The 26,291-nt window shown below is 45.2% G+C and overlaps 1 protein-coding gene and 1 long non-coding RNA gene across 6 annotated transcripts in view; one reads left to right on the top strand and one right to left on the bottom strand.

Moving 5' to 3' along the window:
• Positions 1-26,291, bottom strand: part of SPAG17 (sperm associated antigen 17) — a 282,801-nt gene that overhangs the window by 215,742 nt on the left and 40,768 nt on the right. The window lies entirely within an intron of this gene.
• On the top strand, positions 22,788-26,044 carry LOC123358764. Its single transcript, XR_006575780.1, has 3 exons — positions 22,788-22,934; positions 25,060-25,154; positions 25,735-26,044. It is a non-coding gene; the product is annotated as an uncharacterized LOC123358764 (long non-coding RNA).

Here is a 26,291-nt window from a genome sequence, read left to right as displayed (position 1 = left end):
TTCTTTGTACCAGTTTCAGAACTGATTTGTTCACATTCACTAGAAGCCCCAGAGCACCGAAGGTGGACTAGATAATGGCTGCGCTGGTCAGTACCTGAAACTTGGACTGGCTTCTCACCAGCCAGTCATCCACGTAAGGGAACACATGGATCCCTGACTTCTGAAGGAACACTGCTACCACCAATGTGCACTTTATGAAAATGCAAGGAGCTGCCAACAGACTACGTGCAAGCACTGTAAATTGGTAGAGGATTCCATTTACCATGAACTTGAGAAACTTCCAGTGGGGTTTTGGGGGATTGCCAATTGGAAGTAAATATATTTTAAGTCAAGGGCAGCATACCAGTCCCCTTGGTCCAGGAAAAGAATAATGGAAGCTAGGGTAACCATGCAGAATTTTATTTTTTTCAAGAATTTGTTTAATTCTCTTATATCTAAGATAGGCCTGAGACTGCCTTTTGCTTTTGGAATAAGAAAGAAGTGGGAACAAAAGTCTGTCCCCCCGAGGAACAAAATAACTTGGAGGAGAGATTGCACCTCCTGCTCAAGGAGAGCCTTGTGAGACTGATCCCTGAAAAGGGACAGGGAAGGGGCGCAGGAAGGGAAATAGAAAAACTGAAGGATGTATCCCAGATCCACTGATCTCAGGTGATGTGGGACCAAGCACTTGGGAGTGGGCTAAATGATTGGTAAACAAACAGGAACAGGAGGGTGGCACTCTGGGAACTGGAATGCTGTTCTCGAACAACCCATCAAAAAGCTTGTTTGGGTGAAGCTGCTGGATGAGAGGAACCTGGAACTGTAGAAGAGGAGGATGGTGATTGTTGCCTCCTGTAATTTCTGCCCCTTTTTCTCGACAGGTCTTGGGATATCCCAGATATCTGTAGATCTGCTGTGGCTAGAACTGCTTCCTTTTTGTTATCTGCATACAGATTCTAAGTGACTTCAGCATTGCCCTAAAATCCTTAAGGCTATAGAGCATAATATCTGTCTTGTCAAAAAAATGGGAGGTCTTGGATGGTCTGCTGGACTTCTGTCTGGATGATTGCTGCCATGAACACTGTTTCATAGTTATGGTAGATGCCATGGCTTGAGTTGCTGAGTCATCTGCATCCAAGCTGATCTGAAGGGCTGTTCTGGCCACTACCTTGCCTTCCTCCACCATCACAGTGAATTCCTTTCTGCTATTGTCTGGTAACCTGCCCTGGAACTTAAATATATTATCCCACAAGGTAAATTCATACAGACCAAGGAATGTCTGTTGATTTGCAATCCTAAATTGCAGACCCTTTGTAGAATAAAGTTTTCAATCAAAGAGATCCAGCTTCTTTGAGTCCTTTCCTTTTGGTGTCGATGCCAGGTATCCCTGCCTCTCCTGCTCATTAACTGCAGCAGCTACTGAGGAATCCAGTGGGAGATGTGTGGACAGGTGCTCAAATCCATTTAGCTGTGGCAGGGATGGAAGATGGAGTATTCCACAAACACCTTGACTGGGTTCATAACATCTCATTGATCAGGAGAGGCACCCTGTTTTGTCCTGCTGAATCCAAAATATCCACCAGCTTGTGGAATTTCTCACAGACCTTCTCTGCATGGATATCCAGGTCTGTGACTACCCTTTCAGTAAGTCCCGGTGAGCTGTATAATCATCTGGTGGGGGAGAACCACACACTGCTTCAACCACTGCATCTGGTAATGAGGAAGAAGAAGCACGTGGATATTAAAATAGAGTTTACTCTATCTTCTCTCCTGAAGGAATCACTAGGGAGGCTTCCACCTGCCAGTACCGGTCCCAGTGCCAATGACAGGAAGATGTTGTCTCTGGTACCGATGCTCCTAATGGGTACCTGAGAAGAGATACTGAGGAGGATGAGGGGATGACGTGGCAGATGGGGGAAAGCCCACAGGGTCCAGAAAGGCCAATGACATGGTCCTGGAACCTATTCCTGACCAGGCCATTGCCTCTTATCTTGTGGTCACTGCTGAAGCTGCTGTGGGAACCATGGGACATAAGCCTCCGACTGAGGATGTTTCTCCTGTCTAGGCTGAGACACATAGGACCCAAACGCTCAGTCTGAAGAAGCTGAAGAATCTGAGTCTTCCAATAATGGGGAAGCAGAACTCATTGGTATCGGAATGAGACAGCCAGAACCCAGACATGGTAGTACCAGAGAAATTGTAGCTGGCTTCCCTCTCAATGGTACTGTTTTCCAAGTTAAGGAAAACGTAGGTGGCATCAGCACCTCACAGTTTGGAGGAGCTGGAATAGGGTTCCTAGGTACTGGTACTGGATTCAGTCCTTCCCGCACTGCTGGGGAAACTAGTACCAAGAGCTCTCTAACAGCTGCATATGCCTCTGATGTACTGGTAATGCTTTTTGGCTTTGACGTACCAGGAGATAGCCTGAAGCAGCAGGAGTGGGCACTTAAGGGGTTGGTCTCAACGGACCTGCCAGAGGCTCCGGAGTCAACAACCACTTCTTAGTTGAATAGTATTTTGGGCAGTGAGTACTTTCAACATTCCTCTCAGAATTCTTGCCTCTACAAGGCTTAGGTACCATAGGTCTTGTCCTGTGAGAGAAGTAGTGAGTCCCTGGAGGTCTTTTGTGCCTCTGACTTTGCACTGGTGACAACAATCAAAAACTCAGATAATTACAGATAAACTGATGGTGATGTACTGGTGCCTGCTCCAAAATGTAAAGCTTCGAGGGAGGACAGAGCACTGCCTCCATAACAGTACACTTATGCTGAGCTGTTCTGTCCTTTTTAGAGCAAAGCTTAAATCCCTTACAAAGGTCACATTTGTCATTCACATGGGAGTCCACCAAGTATTTAAGGCAGCTGGGGTGTGGGTCGCTCACTGGCATTGGTTTGCTGCATGAGTGGCATAATTTAAACCACAAAGATTGAGGCATGGCTCATGACACTGGTACCGTTACTGAAAATAAAACTGGTCAGCATAAAACCCTCTGAAACTTATATCTAACTAATCACTATCTTAACTATAATCTATCTAGCTAACTATGAAACTACTCTAAGGCCTGGTCTACACTAGGACTTTAAATCGAATTTAGCAGCGTTAATTCGAACTAACCGCTCAACTGTCCACAGCAGGAAGCCATTTAATTCGAACTAGAGGGCTCTTTAGTTCGAATTTGGTACTCCACCCCGACAGGTGGAGTAACGCTAAATTCGACATGGCTAGTTCGAATTAGGCTAGGTGTGGATGGAAATCGAACTTAGTAGCTCCGGGAGCTATCCCACAGTGCACCACTCTGTTGACGCTCTGGACAGCAGTCCGAGCTTCGATGCTCTGACCAGCCACACAGGAAACGACCCGGGAAAATTTGAATTCCTTTTCCTTTCTGGACAGTTAGAATCTCATTTTGTGGTTGGACATCGGGGCGAGCGCAGCAGCACCGGCAGCAATGCAGAGCTCTCCAGCAGAGGAGTTCATGTAATCTCTGAATAGAAAGAGGGACCCGGCATAGACTGACCGGGAACTCTTCGATCTGATCGGTGTGGGGGGCGAGTAGTCTGTGCTTTCGGAGCTGCGCTCCAACAAACGGAATGCAAAGACCTACGAGAAGGTCTCCAAAGCCATGATACAGACAGAGGATACAGCCGTCATGCAACGCAGTGCCGCGTGAAAATCAAGGACCCCAGACAAGCCTACCAAAAAATCAAAGCGGCCAACGGATGCTACGGAGCCTGCCACCACTGCCCCACCAGTGACCATGGACTCTGATGATGGGACAGTGTCGACGGACAGTTCCTCGACGATGTTCACGGACGGGGAAGATGAGGAAGGGTTTGTGGAGGACGAGGCAGGCGACAGCGCTTACAACGCTGGTGTCCCCGACAGCCAGGATCTCTTCATCACTGTCACGGAGATCCCCTACCAACCCTCCCCGGCCATGAACCCGGATCCTGAATCAGGGGTAGGAGCAGTCGGTAAGTGCTTTAACCATGTTAACTTTTATTCTTAATATAACAGCAATCTGAAGTGTGTGAAAAGGAGGTCTCTGTATATATGGTGATAGAACAGAAATCCTCCTGGGAGATCTCCACAAAGCTCTCCTGCCATTAATCGATAAGCATCAGCAGGAGGTTCCTGGGGAGAGCTGCCTTATTGGGTGCTCCGTGATAGCACACTTTTCCGCGCGAGGCTTTCATGCGGTATTCAGGGAGCACTGCCTCCCAGAGCACGGCTGCATAGGTCCGTGGTTCGTGCTAGATTTCACGCAGCATGCGCTCTCTATCTCCTTCAGTGCCTGTCCTCATGGTTATCTCGCTCGGAGACTCCTGCATCTAAGTAGGGGAATTACTGTAATGTTACGCCTGGTCCAAAGTATTTTTAAAAAATCTCCGGACAGACGGCATAGCACAGACTCAGCACGCAGCTGCGTGACGAGCGTAACGGAAAGCCAAAGAATCAAATGGACGCTCATGGAGGGAGGGGGGAACGAGGACGCAAGGTATCCCACAGTTCCTGCTGTCTCCGAAAAGCATTTGCATTCTTGGCTGATCTCCAAATGCTTCTAAGGTCAAACACAGTGTCCGCGGTGGGTCGGGGCATAGCTCGGCAATTTACGCACCCCCCCCGACCCCCAGAAGTTAAAGGGAAAACAATCCTCTGTTGACTCTTTTACATGTCACCGTATCTGTACTGAATGCTGCAGATAGACGCGCTGCTGCAGCACTCAACAACAACATCCTTCCTCCCACCCCGCCATGGGTGGCTGATGGTACAATAGGACTGCTACCCGTCCTCATCATCAGCCTATTGGCACATGGGGCAGTGCAAAAGGACTGGTAACCATACCAACTTGCTTGGGAGAGGTCGATCAAGGTCGCCTGGTCCTAATTTTTCATGGTAGATGGTGCAGTATGGCTGGTAACCGTCCTCATCATTGCAACAGGGGGCTGAGCTCCATCAGCCCCCACCCTTCATTGTAAAGAAAAGATTCAATTGCCCCTGGACTAGCAGAGGGATGATTGGGTCCCTCCTCCACACCCCTTAATGTCATCTCTGGACTATCATTGCAGCTGGAGGCTTCCTTCCACTCATTTCTCACAAACGACTACCTGTGTCTTATTCATGCATTCTATATTACTTCATCACACAAGTGGGGGGACAATGGTATTGGAACCCAGGAAGGCTGGGGGAAGAACGGAATGAACAGCTGGGGTTGTTTCAGGAGCACACCCTGTGAATAGCATTCAGCTCAAAATTTATGCAGGATTGGACAGAGAGCAGCTGTGCTCTCTGGTTCTATGATACAGTGGTTCTCTAGTACAGTTGCCCATATTCTAGGCAGGACTGATTCTATTTTTAGATACCCAAAAAGGAGGGATTGACTCGGGGAGTCATTCCCAAATTTTGCTTTTGCGCACCTGGCTGATCGGCCAGGGGCACTTATGACAGCACCAAATGGCGCAGTGCAAAAGGACAGGTAACCATGACCATCTTATTACCGTCTTCTTACCAGTTCATGGTATGGTAGACGGTACAGTATGCCTGGTAACCATCGCTGCTGTCATGCAAAAGCAAAAGCATGCTGCTGTGTAGCGCTGCTGGTCCGCCTCTGTCAGCGGCATCTAGTACACATACGGTGACATACACAAAAGGCAAAATAGGGTCCATTGTTGCCACGCTATGGCGTGTGCCAGGGCATTTCATGGAAAACGTGCTCGAAATGATTGTCTGCCGTTGCTTTCCCGGAGGAAGGATGACTGGCGACATTTACCCAGAATCCACCGCGCAAATGATTTGTGCAACAGCAGGCACAGGGGTCTCAACAAAAAATTCACAGAGACAGCCTAGACTCAGTTAATTGTTCGCAAAAAAGTATCTTTGCAAGGAATTCACTAACTGTTTCCCATCTCACAGCTTCCACTGTCTCCAGACCTTCCACAGCATCCCCCTCGCAGAGGCTGGCGAAGATTAGGCGGCGAAAGAAAAAGACAAGGGACACGATTTTCGATGAATGTGTGGGCTGCTACCTAGCCGAGGTGGACCAGCAGAGGCAGTGGAGGGAGAAAGTCTCTCTGTACCAGCGCTTACACAGCGAATGGGAGGAGAGGTGGCGTGAGGAACACAAGCAGGCGACTCAAGCAATGCTTGTACTAGTGAGGGAGCAAACGGACACGCTCCGGCGACTTGTGTATGTTCTGCAGGACCGCTGCAGGACAGAGCCCCCGGCAGTATCTCTGCAACCGCCCTCCCCCGCCACAAAGTCACATACCCCCCTCACCCTAAATAACCAGGAGGATGCCTGCCCTGGGCCGTGAATACTGTCACTGCACCCCAGCAGAGTGCTCAAGTAACCAAAAGCTCTCATACCCTACGTTTGCATAAGTCCTTCCCTTCCGGACTCAAACAAGTCCCAATCCCAGTCCCATCCCATAACTGTGTACTTAAGTAATAAAAATACTTTGCTGTTAAGTACTGTTTCCGTCATGTTTTTTCACTGAAGACTGTGTTTGAATGGGGTGCGTGGGGAAGTGCGTTGCTAATTGCATAGGACAGGCACCTTTCCCAGGGTACAGACACGGGGGCCGGATCAGCAGCGGGTCACACACACAGTGCAGTCAGTAGGCACCGTGGTCGGTATGGGAGGTGGTTTCCAGGATCTGTGTGGGCGGGGGAGATGTGACTTTGCAGCGGGGGAGGGTGGTTACAGATCTTATACAGCGGTCCTTGTCCTGGACCGCTGAGTCACGCAGCAGAGGAATCTGTATCCGTCCTCCTCCGCCACAAGGCCACATAGCCCCCCGCACACAGAATCCCCAAAAGGAGGGATGGCAGGCTCCGTTGAAACAAGCAGTCCGGCAATGCGGACCGCTGTAGGAGCAGGAGCCTGTCATTCCTTGAGTTTAGAGGCGGTCTTTACATCAGCGCACACCCTACCCACCACAGTCTGCGTTCCAGTTTCAACCCTTTAACGAAAAGTCATGAATAAAGAAACCTCTCCTCAGTAACAGTGTGACATGTATTTTATTTTTACACGTGTCTTGGAAGTGGGGGAAACGGGGAGAACGGGGTATTTAACCGAAGAGGAGAGTCAACAGTAACTGGGTAAAGAAACAGGGGCAGGTTCAGCTTCTCTGTAAAGAAACTGAACAGTCACAGGTCACGCTGCTCGCTGCTCGCTGGTATTTGAAGAGTTCCTTGTCGCTGTCCCAGGCGCCTGTATAGGGCTTCATGAGCAAGTGCATTAGCGGGCAGGCTGGGTCACCGAGGATCACTATAGGCAAATGCACATCCACAACAGTTATTTCGTGGTACGGGAAGAAGCTACCTTCCAGCAGGCGTCTGAGCAGCCCACAGTTCCTGAGAACACACGCATCAGGAACCTTGCCCGGCCATCCGACGTTCATGTTGGTAAAACGTCCCCTATGGTCCCCCAGTGCTTGCAGAACCATTGAAAAGTAGCCCAATTTCTCAGCAGCTGAATGTGAAAGAGGTGGACGATAAAGTGCGAGGAGGAGAAAACGGCGAGGATCGCAGCGGGCTCCATGCTTGCAGTGCTGTGGCGTCCACGCTGTCACTGACCAGAAAAGTGCACGAACAGATTGCCCGCAGGCGCTTTCAGGGAGGGAGGGAGTGAGGGCGTGATTGACGGTTCAATGACGACACTTACCCAAAACCACCCTCGACACATTTTTTCCCCCAGCAGGCATTGGGGGCTCTACCCAGCATTCCAATGGGCAGCGGGGACTGCGGGAACTGTGGGATAGCTTCCCACAGTGCACCGCTTCCAAAGTCGACGCTGGCCCCGTGAATGTGGACTCAGAAATTCGAATTAGTGTATTTAGTATGGATACACAAATTCGACTTCATAAGGTCGAATCCACAAAGTCGAACTAAGTTGATTCGAAATAGTCTTGTAGTGTAGACAAGGCCTAAGTAAAAACAGGTATATGTACAAGGAATTAAGGGATGAACTTGCAGTAGCAAGGCTGTAATCGCTCCAAAAATTATCACAGGTGGTAAGAAGGAACTGGGGGTGAGGGGGTCGATGGTGGCTCTGCCCTTTATACCTTCACACAGTGGCATGCAGCAGCAGAGAGTGCTCAAGCAACCAAGGGGTACCACTGAGGGAAAAAATCTCCAACAACCATGCGCTGGGTGTACACACCTACAGTGGAATAGACATGTGCAATCATTCAAAGAAGAACATATGCTGATCTCACAGTCCTATAGCTAGAGCTGGGGAAATAATATATAACAAATAATTTATTTGATAAATTTTACCTCTTGTTTTGTTCATGAATAGTCTCTGAACTGATCATGATTTAATCTATTCATTTGTAAACAATTATTTCCCTAACATTTTCTGCAAATAATTCATTTGTAACTCATCTGCAAACTGTTAATATTTGAAATTCAAGTCGGTTTGATTGGACACATAGGCCACAAAATATTGTTTCTGTTCCCAGATTGGATGGGCATAATTCTTGGAATAAGGCTTCTAATGTGAGTACTCATGAACACAAATTTGAAATTTGCCTTCTAACAATATTCTGCAATTAAAATTGGCTGAAAATTCATATATTAGACTGTTTGAAGGTATCAGTTATAAGGGGTATGAACACAGCTGAAGAGAATTAGTTGAATAGTTGTAATTAGTATTTGCAGAAGTGGTTCTGCAATATCCACCTTGCTCTTGTCTAAGCTTCTGTCTTCTCTACAATTCCCATTTCCCCGCTTGATCCCCAGCTGTGATGTTATGTATAATTCAGGACCTGATTCTGCAAACATATTCACATGCTTAACTTTAAGCATATGACTAGCCCCATAAAGGTCAACATGACTAGTCATGTGCTTAAAGTTAAGGATATATTTAAAGTTTTTAGGTTCTAGGCCTTAGACTGTAAAATCCCTGGAGTCAAGAACCTATCATTTTTGGTTCTATCTATAAAGTGTTATGCAAGCTTATGGCCCTAAAATTACAAATAAATAAATTAAAAGAATAAAAGAAAAACTGGACACAGAAGAAAAATTTATCGAGGAGGCTTCAAGGAAATACAAAGGCTGATTGCTATGATACAATCCTACACTATTTAAAATATGATAAATTCTTTTTTAGGGTAGAACACTATGCACATCCAATGCAATCTGTCAAAAAGCACGTACCTTACATTCCTTTATTTGCATTTCTCCTTGGAGTGAGAAAACATGTGTTTTCCCTCTAAAGCTTGTAATACATGTGTCTCCCCTCCAAAACCAATAAAACACTTTCTTCTGCTGACATGAACATAAAAGATCTATGGGCATAAAAGACTATTAATGTGGATTTTGTTTTCCTTGCCAAATTTGAGGTGAATCAGAAAGGCATGATAAAGATAAGGGAGCTACAAAGATAAGTAGTTTTTCACTTTTTAAAAAAGTCTTTTAATTTTTTTGGAACATATCTAAAAAGTATCATGGCTTAGAAAGTTCACATTTATTTTATCCATCTTTCCACCATGGCAATTAGGATATCTAAGTATTTTTAGAAAGTCAGTTGCTCTTAATTCATCATTTCATGGGCAGCATGAAAATTGTCTATAATCCAGTTTTGTGTTCTTCATAATCACCCTGCACTGTTGAACTTGTCACTTACTGAGAACTCAAACTAAATTTAAGGAGTTATGTAAGTTATTAATTCAATTTGCCATGTTAAAGGACTGCTTGTGGAGCTTATTAGCTTGCAAGGTTTCCTGTGGAACTTGTAAATTAAGCCATACCAATTAAATGACTACTGTCAACTTGAAACCTAGACAGTTTTAAAAAATGAATTAAAAGCAGTTTTGGTTGCTACACCTGCGCCTGGGTCCGCCGCCAACTTTTGTAGTTTTACAAGTTATAGCTTCCTATTTTTTTTAAATTTTCCTCTCCCCTGTTGTTCTGCAAAAAAAAAAACAAAAAAAACACAAAAACAAGCCAAGAATCTGACTATAAAATGCATAAAGAAATCAAAGAGACAAGGTGGGTGAGGTAATATCTCTTATTGGACCAACTTCTGTAGGTGAGGCCTTGTCTATCCTATAGAGTTTTGTCAACAAAAGGCAGCTTTTGACAACAAAACAGTGAATGTGTACACACTGCGATGCGACTTTTGTCAGTAAAAATGCCCTGTTTCACCAACAAAATAAAACCATCCTGACAAGAGACATAAGGCTTTCTGCGCAAAATTTTTGTCGACAATGTGCCAGTGTAGACACCACACTTGATTTTATCGCTCTACTTGGTCTCCAGGAGGTGTCCCACAATGCCCAATCTGACCGCGCTGGTCAGCAGTTTGAACTGCACTGCCCTGCAACCAGGTAAATAACCATGCTCCCCTCCCTCTTAGAAGCCCCAGGAATTTTTGAAATTCCATTTCCTGTTGGCTCGGCATGGAGAGGTCTCATCGCATCTTCCCAGTTGACTATAGGGGTTATCGCAGCAAACGCTCTCCCGCTTGGACCACTGTGGAGCTGCTGGATCTGATCAGTATATGGGGAGAGGAGACTGTGCAGTCCCAGCTGTGCTTGAGCTGAAGGAATTTTGATACCTATGGCCAGATCTGTCGAGGCTCGTATGAAAAGGGCTATGGTCGGGACACGCTGCAGTGCAGAGTGAAGATAAAGGAGCTGAGGCAGGCGTACCATAAGGTGAGGAAGGCGAACTGTCACTCTGGTGCTGCACCTTAGACCTGCTGGTTCTAAGGGGGCTGTCCTCGGTGGTGACCCCCCTTCACTGTCAAGAGCCCCGTGGATACTTCAGCAGGTGGCAGAAAGAGGACCTAACTCAGAGAACAAAGTTACTGATGAAGAGGTGGGTTAGACGATGATGTGGAGCTCCCAGCAGGGTCACCCGGTGAGGCACTCCAGAGTTGTCTAGCCAGTCTCAGCAGTTGCTCTCCGGCGAGAAAGAACCAGGAGAGGAGACGCCTGGTAAATGGCTGTGGTTTGCGTAGCATAGGTTCAGGGTACAGAAATGTACAAGGCTGGTTGTGTTTCTGTGTGCTGGACATTTGCCCATGAAGCTAATCATTACAGCAGAACAGGGTATTGATGCACATCAAGATCTCATGGGAATCCTCCAGAGAGATCTCTATGAAAGTCTCCTGGAGGTACTTGGCAATCCTCTGCTGAAGGTTCCTTGGCAGAGATCCTTTGTTCCTTCTCCCACTGTAGGAAACTTTCCCGCGCCATTTGGCAATCACTTGTGCAGGGACCAAAGCGGCACACAGGCGAGCAGCATAGGGACCACGGTGGAAGCCACAAGTGTGTAATAGATGTACCCTCACTTCCCTGCTTACCCTCAGAAGTGAGATATCTGCTACAATGACCCCTACCTGTGGAAAAGTGTGGGAGAATTTTAGAATTTTTTCCCTAGTCGGCTGCGCTGCAACCTTTACAGAGTGCTCTTTTCCCCACGTAAAGCGCCCGTTCCCCCATCCCCCAGCCAACACTCACCATGCTTTGGGTATTCACCGAGATGTGTGCTTGCCAAAGATCAGTGAGAAAGTGATTGTTACATTACCAGAGGTGTATTTTACTGAAATGTTTCAATGCTATGAGTGAACTTAACAATCATGCTTCTGTGCATTGTTCCTTGTGCTTCAGTAAATGTGGCCTTCAGGAACACCCCATACACACCTACTGAGTGTCTCCGCCGGATAAGAAAGCACCCAAGATGGGGCAAAGAAGACACGTTCCGGAAGGTACTGCACTTCTCCAATGCAGAGAAAAGGAAACGCAAGGAGTGGAGGCAAGCAGAAAGGCAGGACCGAAAAGAAAATCAGGAGTTTGTAAAGGATGCTACTGAGCGGATGATTAAAGTCATGGAGGAGCAAACCAAGATGCTGAAGTCCTTAATAATGCTGCAGACTGAGCAGATGCATGCCTGCCCTCCCTTGCAGCACATTCAGAACTCTTTTACAAGCCTCCCCTCCACCCCAACTCCGCCTGCCCAGTCCTTTCTGCTTTCCCGGAGTTCTTGGGTTTCCCCTTCAATTCCCCCCTTGGACAACTTTCAAAATGATAGCTGGACATAAACACAGCTCTTAAAATCTGTCCTTCCCTGGTACCTCCTTTCCCACCAAGCACCTTTGTGTGTGTGTTGTTTCTTGTTTAATAAAAGCAAAGTTTTTGAACAGTAACTCATCTTTATTTGTTTCCGACAAATTGAGATAGCAGGCACTACTGGTAAATACACAGGCAGTTTATTCATGTGCTCACTGGAATGTAAGGCCCCAAATGTCATCATTGCTTCCTAGGAAAACGACATGTAATGTAACATTGCAGCACCAGTCACAGAGATATACATTACTGGTTCTCATTTTCAAAGTGTTGCCTCAAAGTCTCCCTGATTCGAATTGCCCCCCTCTGATAGCCCTGGTATCTGGCTGCTCAAAATCAGCAGCCAAGCAGTCTGCTTCAACACTCCACCCCTGAGCAAACCTTTCACCCTTAGCTTCACAAAGATTATGCAATGTACAACATGTGGCTATGACCATGGGAATATTATCTTCATTGAGGTCTAACCTGCCATAAAGACAGACATCGCCAGAGGGCCTTTAATCTGCCAAAAGCACATTCCACTGTCATCCGGCACCTACTCAGCCTGTTGTTGAACTGCTCCTTATTGCCGTCCAGGTTTCCTGTGTAAGGTTTCATGAGCCTGTAAGGGGTACACTGGGTCTCCCAGGATCACTATGGGCATTTCAGCATCACCCCTTGTAATCTTCTGGTCTGGAAACAAAGTCCCTGCTTGTAGATTTCTATACAGGCCAGTGTTCCTGAAGATGTATGCATCATGCACCTTCCTGGACCCCCCGCGTTGATGTCAATGAAATGCCCACAGTGATCCACAAGCACCTGCAACACCATGGAGGAGAACCCCTTCCTATTGATGTACTCCATTGCAAGGTGGTCTGTGCCAAAATTGGAATGTGTGTGCCATCTTTCACCCCTACACAGTTAGGGAAACCCATTTCTGCAAAGCCTTCCACCTAATTAATTGATTAATTGATCTTTGACTATTAGCGGTAAATATGCCCAATGGCCTGTGATGGGATGTTAGATGGGGTGGGATCTGAGTTACTACAGAGAATTCTTTCCTGGGTGTCTGGCTGATGAGTCTTGCCCACATGCTCTGGGTTTAGCTGATTGCCATATTTGGGGTCGGGAAGGAATTTTCTTCCAGGGCAGATTGGCAGAGGCCCTGGGGTTTTTTTGCTTTCCTCTGCAGCATGGGGCACAGGTCACTTGCTGGAGGATTCTCTGCACCTTGAAGTCTTCAAATCACGATCTGAGGACTTCAATAGCTCAGACATAGGTTAGGGGTTTGATACAGGAGTGGGTGGGTGAGATTCTGTGGCCTGCATTGTGCAGGAGGTCAGACTTGACGATTATAATGGTCCCTTCTGACCTTAAAGTCTATGATTCTATTTCACACACAATTCTCAGAGTCTTGGTCCTTTGGAGCAGGATGCGATTTATTGCCCTGCACACTTGCATTAATGGAGCCCCAATGATCGACTTCCTGACTCCAAATTGACTCACAACCGACTGGTAGCAGTCTGGAGTTGCCAGCTTCCACACAGTGATTGCCACATGCTTCTCTACCGATAGGGCAGGTCTTATTCTGGGGTCCTTGTGATGGAGTGCTGGGGCGAACTCCGCATACAGTTCCAGGAAGGTGGCTTTCTGCACCCAAAAGTTCTGTAGCCACTGCTCATCACCCCAGATGTGCACGATGATACAATCCCACCATTCAGTGCTTGTTTCCCAAGCCCAAAAGCGACAGTTCACCCTCTGCAGCTGTTCTGTGAATGCCAAAAGCAATCTAAAGTTGCTCCTGTGTGTTGCATCCACACAGCATGTCAGGCAATTGGGAGTCTTCTTCAGTTAGAAACTTTGTGATTAACTGCACTGCCATCTGCGATGTCTTCATGACAATTATCAGAGCATAGAAGAGCAGTGTGGGATTATCCCGTCTCACAAAGATGCCGGGGTTCACAGCAAATAAGGGCCATTGAAAATGTCACAAAAGAAAGCCAGAAGCCCATGGAATGCTGGGACAGAAAGCAATGCATCATGAGACGTGATCTGCTCTGCCTTCCCACAACACCTAGCAGCAGAAGTTATCGAGCTGGACTGTTGGATAGGTATCTACAATGCATTGCTCACACTGTCAATGATAGTGCTCCAACTCTGGATGCGCTCTGCTGACAGAGGGAGCGAGTGTGAATGTGACTTACTGATTTTTATTATAGCGATTTTTGAGTGTTGACATCACTTTTGTTGATAAAACTCTGTAGTGTAGACAAGGCCTTTAAGAGACAAGCTTTTGAGCTTCCACTGAGCTCTTCTTCAGGTCTGGAAAACGTACTCAGTGTCACAGCTAAATACAAGGTAATACAGCATAAGTAGTTAACACATATTGTAACAGATCGTTCAAGGTGAAGTGGCCATTTAACACCTCTGCAGTCATAGGGCAAAAAAAAGGGATTAGTGGGTTACAGATTGTTGTAACAAGCCATACATCCAGTATCTTTATTAAGTCCATGATTTAGTGGCTAGTGAATTAGGAATTTAAGCTTCCAGGCTCGTCTTTTGAAGATTTTATGCAGATTTCCTTTGAGGATGAGGAATAAGAGGTCAAATAGGAAGTGATTGGGCTGTGAAAAGTGTTCACCCATGGTGATGTGTTTTTTTTCCTTTTATCATTTTTTTGTGTGAGTTAATTTGAGAACATAGTGACTGTCTCATTTCACCCACATAGTTATTATTGGGGCATTTAGTCCACTGGATGAGGTACACCACATGTTGTAACATGCATGTGTAGGACTCATGGATCGTGAAAGATATATTGTGGGGGGTACTGATCATCATGGCAGTGGGATATGCCTACACGTTTTGCATCTGTTGTTGTGGCAGGGTCTGGTGCTGCTTTGAGTTGGTGTCGCTTGCTTGCTTCTGACGATGAGTTTGGTGAAGTTGGGGGGTTTCTGAGGCTAAAAGAAGGAATTCAGGAAAGATTTCATTCAGGATGTGGTCCCCATCAAGTATGGATTGCAACTGTTTAATCATACCCCATATGGGTTCCAGTGTGGCATGGTAGGTGACAACTAGGGGCATGTGGTTGGAGGGTTTTCTTTTCCATATTGAAACAGGTTCTCCCAAGGTATTTGGGTGGCCTGTTCCATGACATGATCTGTTTGTCTGGTGAAGTGTCCTTGTATGGTGAAGGCTCTTTAGAACACTCCCAAACAGCATCAATTTCCTGGACACCACAAACAGCATCAACTATGGAACTATGGAATCCTACAGACAACTGCATATAAGAAACTCACAGATCAACACACTTACCTTCACAGATCCAGCCACCCCAAATACAGATCCAGTAAGCACCTATCTACAGCCAGGCACTCAGATAAAACTAAATATGCTCCAAAGAGAAAGTCTGGATACACACCTAACACACCTAAAACTGCCTTCACCAAACAAGAACACTTGTACTGCAGACAGTGGTACTAGAGGCCTCAGTGCCGAGAGGATGATACTGGGTGATTTGTGTGGTACCAAAAAACCCAGCCCTCAGGCATGATGACTGGTGCCTAACAGGATAACAGAAGAACTCTTTTGGGGCCTTATGTTACCTTTAGCCTCTGAAACTTGAGAGGATATGTGGCTCTTAGAGGAAGGACCTGGTAAAGGAAACCTAGGTCTCTTCTCCTTGTGAACCTGGTGCTCTTTCCTCCCCCTGTCACCAAGCAAGAAGGATGTGTTTTATCAAGCAAGGAGGATATATCTTTGGAAGCAGGAACTTTAGCCCCATGAGTGTAGGATCCAGCAAGAGCACTTTTAACTGAGCACTCAAAAGCTTCTGCCTCAGGCATCCTAGATTCTGAGAATGGATGTGTTGATCTCTCCAAAAGAAGTATTTTTAAATGAGACTCCCTAGCTCTTTGCATTCGGTTAGAGAAAGATTTACCGAGGGCACATCTTTCGGTAGTGCATCTGTGATGGGGGACACACTTACCCTTGGAGTGCCCCCTGGTATTGCCAGTATCATCTGCTCTGAAACCTCCTACTAGCCATCTACTGCTCTCTCCCTTCTGCGGTATCCAGAAGGTCCAAGTGAAAGTTCACAAAACAACCCAACACAAATATCTTTCAGGTTCCCCTTCAGCCTATCCTTTGGGGTCAGTCTTTAGCCTCATCCTGGGCTCAATATTCCTTAGGTAATCACCCTCCAGATGCAAAGCATGACTAATTGTTTTTCCCCTTTCTAGCAAATGATGGGAGTCACCCCAAAACAGTGCTCCATCGCCACATACATCCGGTATGCCTATTGTTTAGAGCAGGGGTCTCAAACTCAAATGACCAAGAGGGCCACATGAGGACTAGTGCATTGGCCCGAGGGCTGCATCACTGACACCCCCCTCACTGCCCCTGGCCCCGCCCCCACTCCACCCCTTCCATGAGGCCCTGCTCCTGCCCCATCTCTTCTCCACCTCCTCCCCTGAGCACGCTGCTCCCCGCTCCTCCCCACTCCCTCCTGGAAAGCGTTAAGCACCACCAACAGCTGTTTGGTGGCTTGGTGGTGGGAAGCGCCTGGAGGTAGGCGGAAAAAAAAAGAAGAGTAATATAGTAGTATAGTATTAAAATATAGTATGCTATAAAAAAGTTAATAAATTGACTTTTAATTAACTTCTTTAACTGTAATGTGAAAAGTCAGCGCTAATTTTGACAGTCATCTCATTTTTGGCCACTTAGCTGGCAGCGTTTTGCATCAACCAGAGCATCAATATTAGGTTTGATATCCTGAGATGAAACCAATCTCAGTGTTGCTTTCAAATGTTCATCAGTGAGCCTTGACCTTAACACAGATTTGTTAATCTTCATTGAAGAGCAAAACTGTTCACATATATATGTACTTCCAAACATTGCCATTATCCTTACGGAAGCAGAGAATAACATGGGAAATCTTCCTTGTGAAAGAAACCTGTAGAATTCTGTAATTCCAACATCTGTATACTTCTGTTTCAAAATGGTGTCACACTGAAGCTCCACTAACTCCATCTACATTTCCTCTGCAACATAGTCAATTTCAACAGCAAATGGTGTGGAAAAAAGTTGAAAATGTGGTTCAAGTGCCTTGAAATCTTTAAACCGCACAAACTGTTTGTGTAAGTTAGAAATTATCTCTGCATATTCTTTCAAGGATTTGGGTTCAACTTTTCCTAAGGAATTCAGAGTTGAGAAATGAACCAAATTGCCAGCAGTCAGCTGTTTCCCCCCCAAAGTAAGCTTGACTTTGAATGACTTAACACTGTCATACATCTGTGTTATCACCTGTTTTCTACCCTGAAGTTTCAAGTTCAGTGCATTCAGGTGATCAGTTACATCTGTTAGAAAAGCAAGGTTGCAGATAAAAGGGGAATCAGCAAGCTGTGGAACCTCCTTGTTTTTCATTTTCATGAAGGAATCAGTCTCCTCTCTAAGTGCAAAAAAACGCTTCAAAACATTTCCACAACTCAGCCATCTAACTTGAGTGTGATACAGAAGTTCCCCATATTCGCTGTCCATACTTGCTAGAAAAGAAGTGAACTGTCTGTGATTCAGCCCTCATACACATATAAAATTAACAGGGGGAGGGATAGCTCAGTGGTTTGTGCATTGGTCTACTAAACCCAGAGTTGTGAGTTCAATCCTTGAGGGGGCCATTTAGGGAACTGGGGTAAAAAATCTGCCTGGGGATTAGTCCTACTTTGAGCAGGGGGTTGGACTAGATGACTTCCTGAGGTCCCTTCCAACCCTAATAGTCTGAGTCCATACTTCTATAACTTCCTTCATTTGTAGACTTTTACTACACAGGGCTTCTTGGTGCAAAATACAATGTATACTGGTGAAGCTAATTCCTGGTATATTGAGGCTGTTCAGTTTGGTCTTCAATAACCCAACCACATCAACATTTCCAGAGCACATTGATGGCACACCATCCGTAGCCAAAGATACGAGTTTGTTCCATGGCAGCACAGCTTTTTCAATGCACTCTTCCAGTCCTTGAAATATGTCATGTCCCATTGTGGTACCCTTCAGTGGCATTAAGTCTAGCAATTCTTCAGTTATATTCAAATTACAATCCACACCTCTAATGAACACTGCACACTGTGCAGTATCTGATACATCAGTACTCTCATCAAGAGCAATTGAAAATGCTTTGAAGTCTTTTGCCATTTGAATCAATTGTTTTTGCACATTATCAGCTAAATCTGTTATCCTGCATGCAACTGTATTGGCAGACAAGCTTATGCCTTCAAAAACTTTCTTCCTATCAGGACATAAAATTTCGCTGGCCTTCATAAGACATTCTTTTATGAATAAGCCTTCTGTAGAAGGTCACGATGATTTAGCTATCATTTCGCTTATCACAAAACTTGCTCTTACTGAATCTTCGCTAGACTTGTTAATCCTCGAAAAAAAATTTCTTTGCTTGGCAAATGCTGCTTTAAGTTGCTGAACTTTTTCCTCTCGGACTTTTCCAGTGAATGCATCATATTTTTCATGGTGCATCATGTCGTAGTGCCGACACACGTTATACTCCTTGGGAACAGCAATCATTTGCTGACAAATAAGGCATTGAATTTTATCTTTTACCTCTGAAAAAATATAAATTCTCCCATTTGTCTTGAAAAACTCTCTTTTCTTCCATGAGTGGTCTTTTTTTCGACGAAGTCATTTCCAAGCGGTTTTAATAAAATATACACACTCAGTAAAGCCCCCCACACTGCACTGGGCTGCACCACCACTCCACTCCTGCTCTGCCTCTTCCAGGTGTGGCAGGTTTATAGAAAGTTTGGTGGTGCCCCGAACCTGCCCTCCCCCAAACTCTGCCCCCACCTGCCTAAGGATCTGGGAAGGAGTTTGGGTGGGGGAGGGGGTCTGGGGTGCAGACTCTGGGATGGAGTTTGGGGATAGGAGGGGGTGCAGGGGTGAGGGCTGTGGGGCTGGAGATGAGGGGTTTGGGGCATTGGAGAGGCTCAGGACTAGAGCAGGGGAAGGGCAGCGTGCCCTGGCCCTAGTGAAGGAGGGCACTAGGACCCTGTGGCAGCAGGTGATGCTGGAAGCCAGCAGAGCCAAGCGGAGTCAGCATGAGCTGCAGGCTCTGGGGCGATGAGGGGGCAGCAAGTGAGGCCGGGGGACACTCGGGGGAGGTGCGTGGGGGAGGCAGGTGGGGCCAGGGGAGAGACCCAGCCCCAAACATTGGGGCGCAGTGTGCGGGGAGCTTAGCTGCCATATAAAACAACTTGGGGGGGGGGTTGAGGGGAGTTTGGCGGTGACAGGAAGTAACTGGGGTGTGTGTGCAGGGAGCTTGGCAGACAGCAGGGAAGAGCTCCACGGGCCACAGACCCCTGGTTTAGAGCCATCATAACCTTGCATGATGAGCAATTTTTGCAGCCTGGCTGACCCTGGGAGCAGCTCACATTAAAAAACAAAAAAACAAAAAATGAGCAAGTTACCTTCCAAAAGGAAGAACTGAAACATCATTAAAAAAATCAATAACACTAACCCTTATTACCAGTTAACTATCCACTAAGGCGGGGTAGTCAATTATTTTTTTTAGCGGTTCAAATGTCATGGTCAAGGTATAGCCAAGGTAGGGTTGCCACATTTCTAATTGCTGGTAACTGGACCCTAAGGCCCCACCTCTTCCCCCAAGGCCCTGCCATGTTCTGCCTCTTTCCTTGAGGCCCTGCTCCTTCTCTGTCTTTTCCCCCAAGACCCCACCCCTGTTCCGCCTCTTCCCCCCAGGTTCTGCCTCAGTAGCTCGCTCCTCCTCCCATCACTTTCTGGATCATCTCTATCTCCCTCCCTCCACCTCCAGCTGGGCTCCCTCTGCTGTGGGGCTGGGATGGGCGCTGCTGCTGCAGCCTTACAAGAAGCCAGCTTGCAGGTAGGAGGCAGCCCTGGCTGAGCAGGGGCTAATGCGGGCTAATGACGTCCCCCATCCCACAGTACATAAGAACGTCTTCCAACAGTGGCCAGTGCCAGGTGCCCCAGAGGGAAGGAACAGAACAGGTAATCATCAAGTGATCCATCCCCTGTCGCTCATTCCCAACTTCTGGCAAACAGAGGCTAGGGACACCATTCCTGCCCATCCTGGCTAATAGCCATTGATGGATCTATCCTCCATGAATTTACCTAGTTCTTTTTTGAACCCTGTTATAGTCTTGGCCTTCACAACATCCTCTGGTAAGGAATTCCATAGGTTGACTGTGCGTTCTGTGATGAAATACTTCCTTTTATTTGTTTTAAACCTGCTGCCCACTAATTTCATTTGGTGACCCCTGGTTCTTGTGTTATCTACTTTCTCTACATCAGTCATGATTTTATAGACCTCAATTATATCTCCCCTTAGCCGTCTCTTTTCCAAGCTGAAAAGTCCCAGTCTTATTACTCTCTCCTCATATGGAAGCCATTCCATACCCCTAACCATTTTTGTTGCCCTTTTCTGAACCTTTTCCAGTTCCAATATCTCTTTTTTTGAGATGGGGTGACCACATCTGCACACAGTATTCAAGATGTGGGCGTACCATGGATTTATATAGAAGCAACATGATATTTTCTGCCCTATTACCTATCCCTTTCTTAATTATTCCCAGCATTCTGTTCACTTTTTTGACTGCCGCTGCACATTGAGTGGATGTTTTCAGAGAACTATCCACAATGACTCCAAGATCTCTTTCTTGAGTGGTATCAGCTAATTTAGACCCCATCATTTTATATGTATAGTTGGGATTATGCTTTCCAATGTGCATTACTTTGCATTTATCAACATTAAATTTTCATCTGCTATTTTGTTGCCCAGTCACCCAGTTTTGAGAGATCTTTTTGTAGCTCTTCGCAGTCTGCCTGGGTCTTAACTATCTTTAGTAATTTTGTATCATCTGCAAATTTTGCCACCTCACTGTTTATCCCTTTTTCCAGATCACTTTTGGTGCCTGGTCAGTACCTCTGGAGTCAAGTTCCAGACTCCAGAGAAAATAATAATAAAAAAGACAATAATGATAATAAGTAAATAAAAAGATTTTGGGGTCCATTCAAAAGCATCTGGCAGTCAAGATTTAGCCCCCGGTCTACCCACTGACTACCCCTGCACTAAGGGCTAGATTCACATAGGTACTTAGGAACCTAACTGTGGGGGTTAGGTGCCTAAGTTGCAGTTCTAGGCTCCACTGCAATTCACAAAACTCTCGCTGAACACTGTAGGGAAACAATACCTCCTAGGCGTGGTCAGATCCACACTGCCCCTGAAATACGTGACCTGATTTTCAGAGGTGCTAAACACCTGCAGCTGTCAACGATTTTAATAGTTTACCAGTTCATTTGGATTTAGTACCCAACTTTAGGCACCCAAATTTGAAAATTGTGGCCTGTATGAATTCTGAATATATATCAAAATGTATCTACTTCCCATAACTTACTTTTATGTTTAGGTTATTTTTAACTGTAATATTCCTTACTATACAGACATAACAGCAACTTCAACTTAAGTTATCCATGTTTTTGTCTATTAATATTGTGTCTAAATTTTACAGTGAAAAACATGAAACAGCAAGAACAGAATTGGAAACCAATATTGGAGTGCAATATGGCCTGCTTTTGAACTTCCTGATTGAAAATTTATACATACATAAATCTCAGTGTTATTTATTTAATAGTTTTTTCATTTAATTTCCTTCATTAAAAGGAAATACATACCTAGCTGCCAAATCTTTCTGTACCTCCTCCATTTTGAATAATAGAATATCAGGGTTGGAAGGGACCTCAGGAGGTATCTAGTCCAACCCCCTGCTCAAAGCAGGACAAATCCCCAGACAGATTTTTGCCCCAGATCCCTAAATGGCCCCCTCAAGTATTGAGCTCACAACCCTGGGTTTAGCAGGCCAATGCTCAAACCATTGAGCTATCCCTCCCCCCATTTAGTGATGGTGCCTCACCCCAGCCAGCTGCCAAACCTTCACAAGCCCCTCAACTTCCTTCAGTGAAAATACCTTACCCTTTTGTGGTTACTAAATTCTCATCCTCATGCAATGACCACACCCAAGCCCTCTTGTCTGTCAAGACCTACCAAATCACACCCCAGTGGTAGCACCTGCCTCTCTTCTTGGCTACTTTAAACCCTCCCAACTAGAGTTGACTGGAAAATGACAATTCTGTTTCACAATAACTTTCAAGGTTTGGAAATTTTGTTTTCATCCACACTGGAACAAAACCAAAACCTTTTGAACATTTTTGCAAAACAAAAAAGAATTGTTGTAAAAACATCCATTTTTAGATTGAAAAGGCCAGGGTTTTGATTCAACTCCCTCACCCTCTCTCTCCAACTGACTGGAGAGTCCACCCTAGACTTCAGAAACCTTCCCATCAAAATGTTTCCATGAAACATTTCAGCTTAACAGCATTTTACAACAACAAAAATTATGTCAAAAATGTTCCAACCAGCTCTACTCCTGACCTTCATTTCCTCAGTGACATACCTGGCCTCCTTTTGACTGCTAAACACACCCTTGTTTTCTCTCAATGAGAGAATCCAACTCCTCCTGGATGCCAAACACTGTCAAACTCATCTTTCAATGAAAGCAACCAACCTCATCACCTGGCTTGAAAACACTCCCTACCTCAAAAGCAATATCTTCACTGTTAAATACATTGTGCTAACGCAGGATGGCTATACTCTTCACCTGGGGTTTACGTCCATTAGTTGTATCAAGGTAATCTTGTCCCCACTAAGATTTTACATGCTGCAATAGCTAACTCGTGATAGCTATCTCGATGTAAAACAACAAATTGTTTTTGTTGACAATGAAGACAGCAACAGACAGAGAGGAAGGCAGCATGAGATGAACACAAGATTTACTGGAGGGAGGAGTAAAGAGACACAAGGTATTTAAGTCTGGCTGGAGAAAGACCATGAAAGATATTTAAGTAGAAGTGCTATTTTTAACTGGTTTGTTAAGTGAAAAAGGTGCCAGTGGGGTGTGAGGATTGGAGTGATGTAGCTGTACATACTTTCATATACCCAATAACAGCATCTGTCACTAGAAGTACATGCTCTGTTCCAGTGTAAAACCAATGTCCTCTGACAGAAGTATCCCTTGTATCACAGGCACTTTGAAAGGCCTATTAACCCTAGACAGAATCCCTAGGTTACTAGCCCTAACCTATTAAATCTACTTTCAAGACAGATCTAGCAAACTGCTAGTTGTAAGAAATGCTTTGTCTTCTAAAAGAAGACTACTTTAAAATCACATATTTTCTGGCAAAGTTCATTGCATATTTTCCACTGTTTTATTGCTGTGTTTTACTACTCTGTGGAAGCCCCCAATATCTTAAATATTGTTTTTTGCCTTGGAAGTGACAGGAGAAAAATCTGTTGTGTGTGTGACTAGTAAACGCAAAGATCCTGCTGCCCCTGCCAGAGCACGTTATTAGTGCTTGCAGAGAAATGTACGTGACTTGCTGCAGACAGCACACAATTTGCCTGATGGTTTCTCAAAGCATAAGCCAAAAAAAAAAAAACCCAACTTCAATAACACCACAGCTAAAGTTACAAAACACATGGAAGTTTTTGTTTTTAAAAGAATATATTCTCATTTCTCAGAGTGAGCTAGACACGCAGGTAAAACATTAACCAGTGTTTATATGCTGCTTTTCTTAATAAAAGGTTGGAAGAGAAAAAATTGTTAGGGAAAGACTAAAATGAGACAATCTTAATAAAATACCAAGTATGCATTGATATTTTATAGAACACAAAGAGGGTTGGTGTTAGCATTGGCAGCCGTAATACGACAGCCCACTATCTGTCTGAAGAGTTGACAACTCTTCTACTAAGTAACCTTCACTGTTTAAAAACCCCCAAATGGTTGAGGGTCTTTATTTTGATTTTATACTTGTTTCTATAGTGTCTGCCTCTATGGCAGCTCAGGAATGATGGCAAATTTAGAGCTAGAGAATAAGGCTGATTTTCAAGAGTGTCGACGGACTTTAGCCACCCAAATCCCATTAGAATTAATCAACGTTATATGGCTAAATCCTCTTGTCAGCTACAAGGTCCTCTATTTATCCACAAAGCAAGTACTGACCCATCCTCTGTTCCCCTTGCCATGAGGACTGGCTCAATGGGAAGAGAGGAATTCAGTCTCCAAAGCCTTTTCTGGTGAAACTGCTAACAAGGGGTTAAATACCACCTGTGATGGTGGTTTTGAGATTGTGGACACTTGTCCACTATGGACTAGACTAAGACTTAATTTATTTCACAAACATAACCAAACTAGCAATGAATTTGGGTTACTAGCAATAACCAGGACCCCTTTTCTCCCACTAAAGAATATGAATAACTCCCATTCAAATAATAGCAGTTATTTGTAGCCTGCGAAGAAAAAAGTAGTTACTGACCTCCTGTAACTGTTGTTCTTCTAGACGTATTGCACACATCCCTTCCACTCTTGGTGTGCAAGCAGCTCAGCCACGCTCCTGGCCAAAGCGATGGCTTCTAAAAAAGCCACCTTCGGTGATAGTTATATCACAGGGCATGTTGCAAGAGGCTCAAACGGAGGCTCCATAAGTCCTGACAAAACTAATTTCAAGTCTGGGGGGAGGGTGACATAGACTTATAGACTCTAAGGTCAGACGGGAGCATTATGATCATCTAGTCTGACCTCCTGTACAACACAGGACACAGAATCTCACCCACCCACTCCTGTAACAACCCTTAACCTATGTCTGAGTTATTGAAGTCCTCAAATCGTGGTTTAAAGACCTCAAGGTGCAGAGAATCCTCCAGCAAGTGACCCATGCCCCACACTGCAGAGGAAGGCGAAAAACCTCCAGGGCCTCTGCCAATCTGCCAAAATGTTCCCATATCTGAGTGTATAACCTTTCTAGGCCTTTCAAAAATGTGATTGTCATATATTTAGAAAAAAAATAGAACAGTTGTCCATGCGAGGATGGAAAACTGACACTGCTGCCAAGTGGACCTTGATAAAACTGACAATGCTTGCTGTTTTAGATGCAATAGATAGTCCAGTATATGCTGGATGAAGACTAAATCAGTGAAATACAGGATTGACAAAATGAGATGGAAAGACACTTCTACTTCGAAATGTAAGTAGTCTTGGTGGAGGGCTTTTTACTATGTAACAAGACATTGCGAACTTGCTCCAAGTCAGGCTCCTTTCTAGGATTTAGCAATGGAGCCTCCAGGCTGTTAAATTAAGTTCCCACAGGTTTGGGTGGAGCAGCTGACCGTGATTCTGAAAAATTAAATCTGGGTCCAATGGAAGTGAAATCAGAGCCTCCATCAACAGACCCAGGAGAGTAGAGAACCAGTGCTGCCGGGACCATGCTGGAGCTATTAGTATCTTATGACTGATATTTAACAACGTTCTGTGTAGGAGTGGAATTGGAAGAAAAGCGTAGCAGAGCTTGTTCAACCTGTGTAGGAGGAAAGCGTCTGTGATGAAACTGGAACTGTAACCTTGTAGGAGCAAAACCGATGGCATGTCTTGTTGGTTTTGGTTGCAATAGGTCTATCTGGGGATTCACACCACCCTAAAATGTGTGTGGCAGATTCACTTGTGGTGACTTGTAAATAATCTGCTTAGGTGGCCTGCCAGCTTATTCTGCACCCCTGGAAGGTAGTAGTCTTCAAGACTGATTGAATTGCAATGCAAAACTTCCACAGGTGAACTACCTCTTGACAAAGCAGGGAAGAGCAAGCTCCTCACTGCCTGCTGAGTGAAAACATTGCCGCTGCGTTGTCTGTGAGAACAGCCTTTTTCCTTGACTGAGATAGGAAAGATTGACACAGGCGGGCAGCCCTTAGCTCTCTTCTGTTGATGTGTAGAGACAGAAGCAATGGTCGTATCAACCGAGTTCTCTGCGTCTAGTCCAACCTGCAGCAAACTTCTCGCTTCAGAATTCTCCTCATCAACTAAAGAGAACTCTTATCTAGTGTCCTCCAGCAACATGTTCTTAAACTTTAAAAAGGAGTCCCAAATATTAAAATCATAATGTCCTAAAAGAGCTTGTTGGTTGGCAGTTCTGAGTGGCAACCCTGAAGTAGAATAAACTTTTCTACCAAATAAATCTAGTTTCTTAGCCTCTTTTGATTTGCAGGTTGCTGCCTGTTGGCCCTGTCTTTCTCTTTCATTGGCTACTGTCACTACCATAGAACCTAGGAAAGGATGGGAGTATAGATATACAAACCTCTGGGAGGGAACATAATATTTACATTCAGCC

This window comes from Mauremys mutica, chromosome 1 (genome assembly GCF_020497125.1).
Source record: "Mauremys mutica isolate MM-2020 ecotype Southern chromosome 1, ASM2049712v1, whole genome shotgun sequence".
Taxonomy (NCBI): Eukaryota; Metazoa; Chordata; order Testudines; family Geoemydidae; genus Mauremys; species Mauremys mutica.
This window is presented reverse-complemented; position numbering and strand designations above follow the sequence as displayed.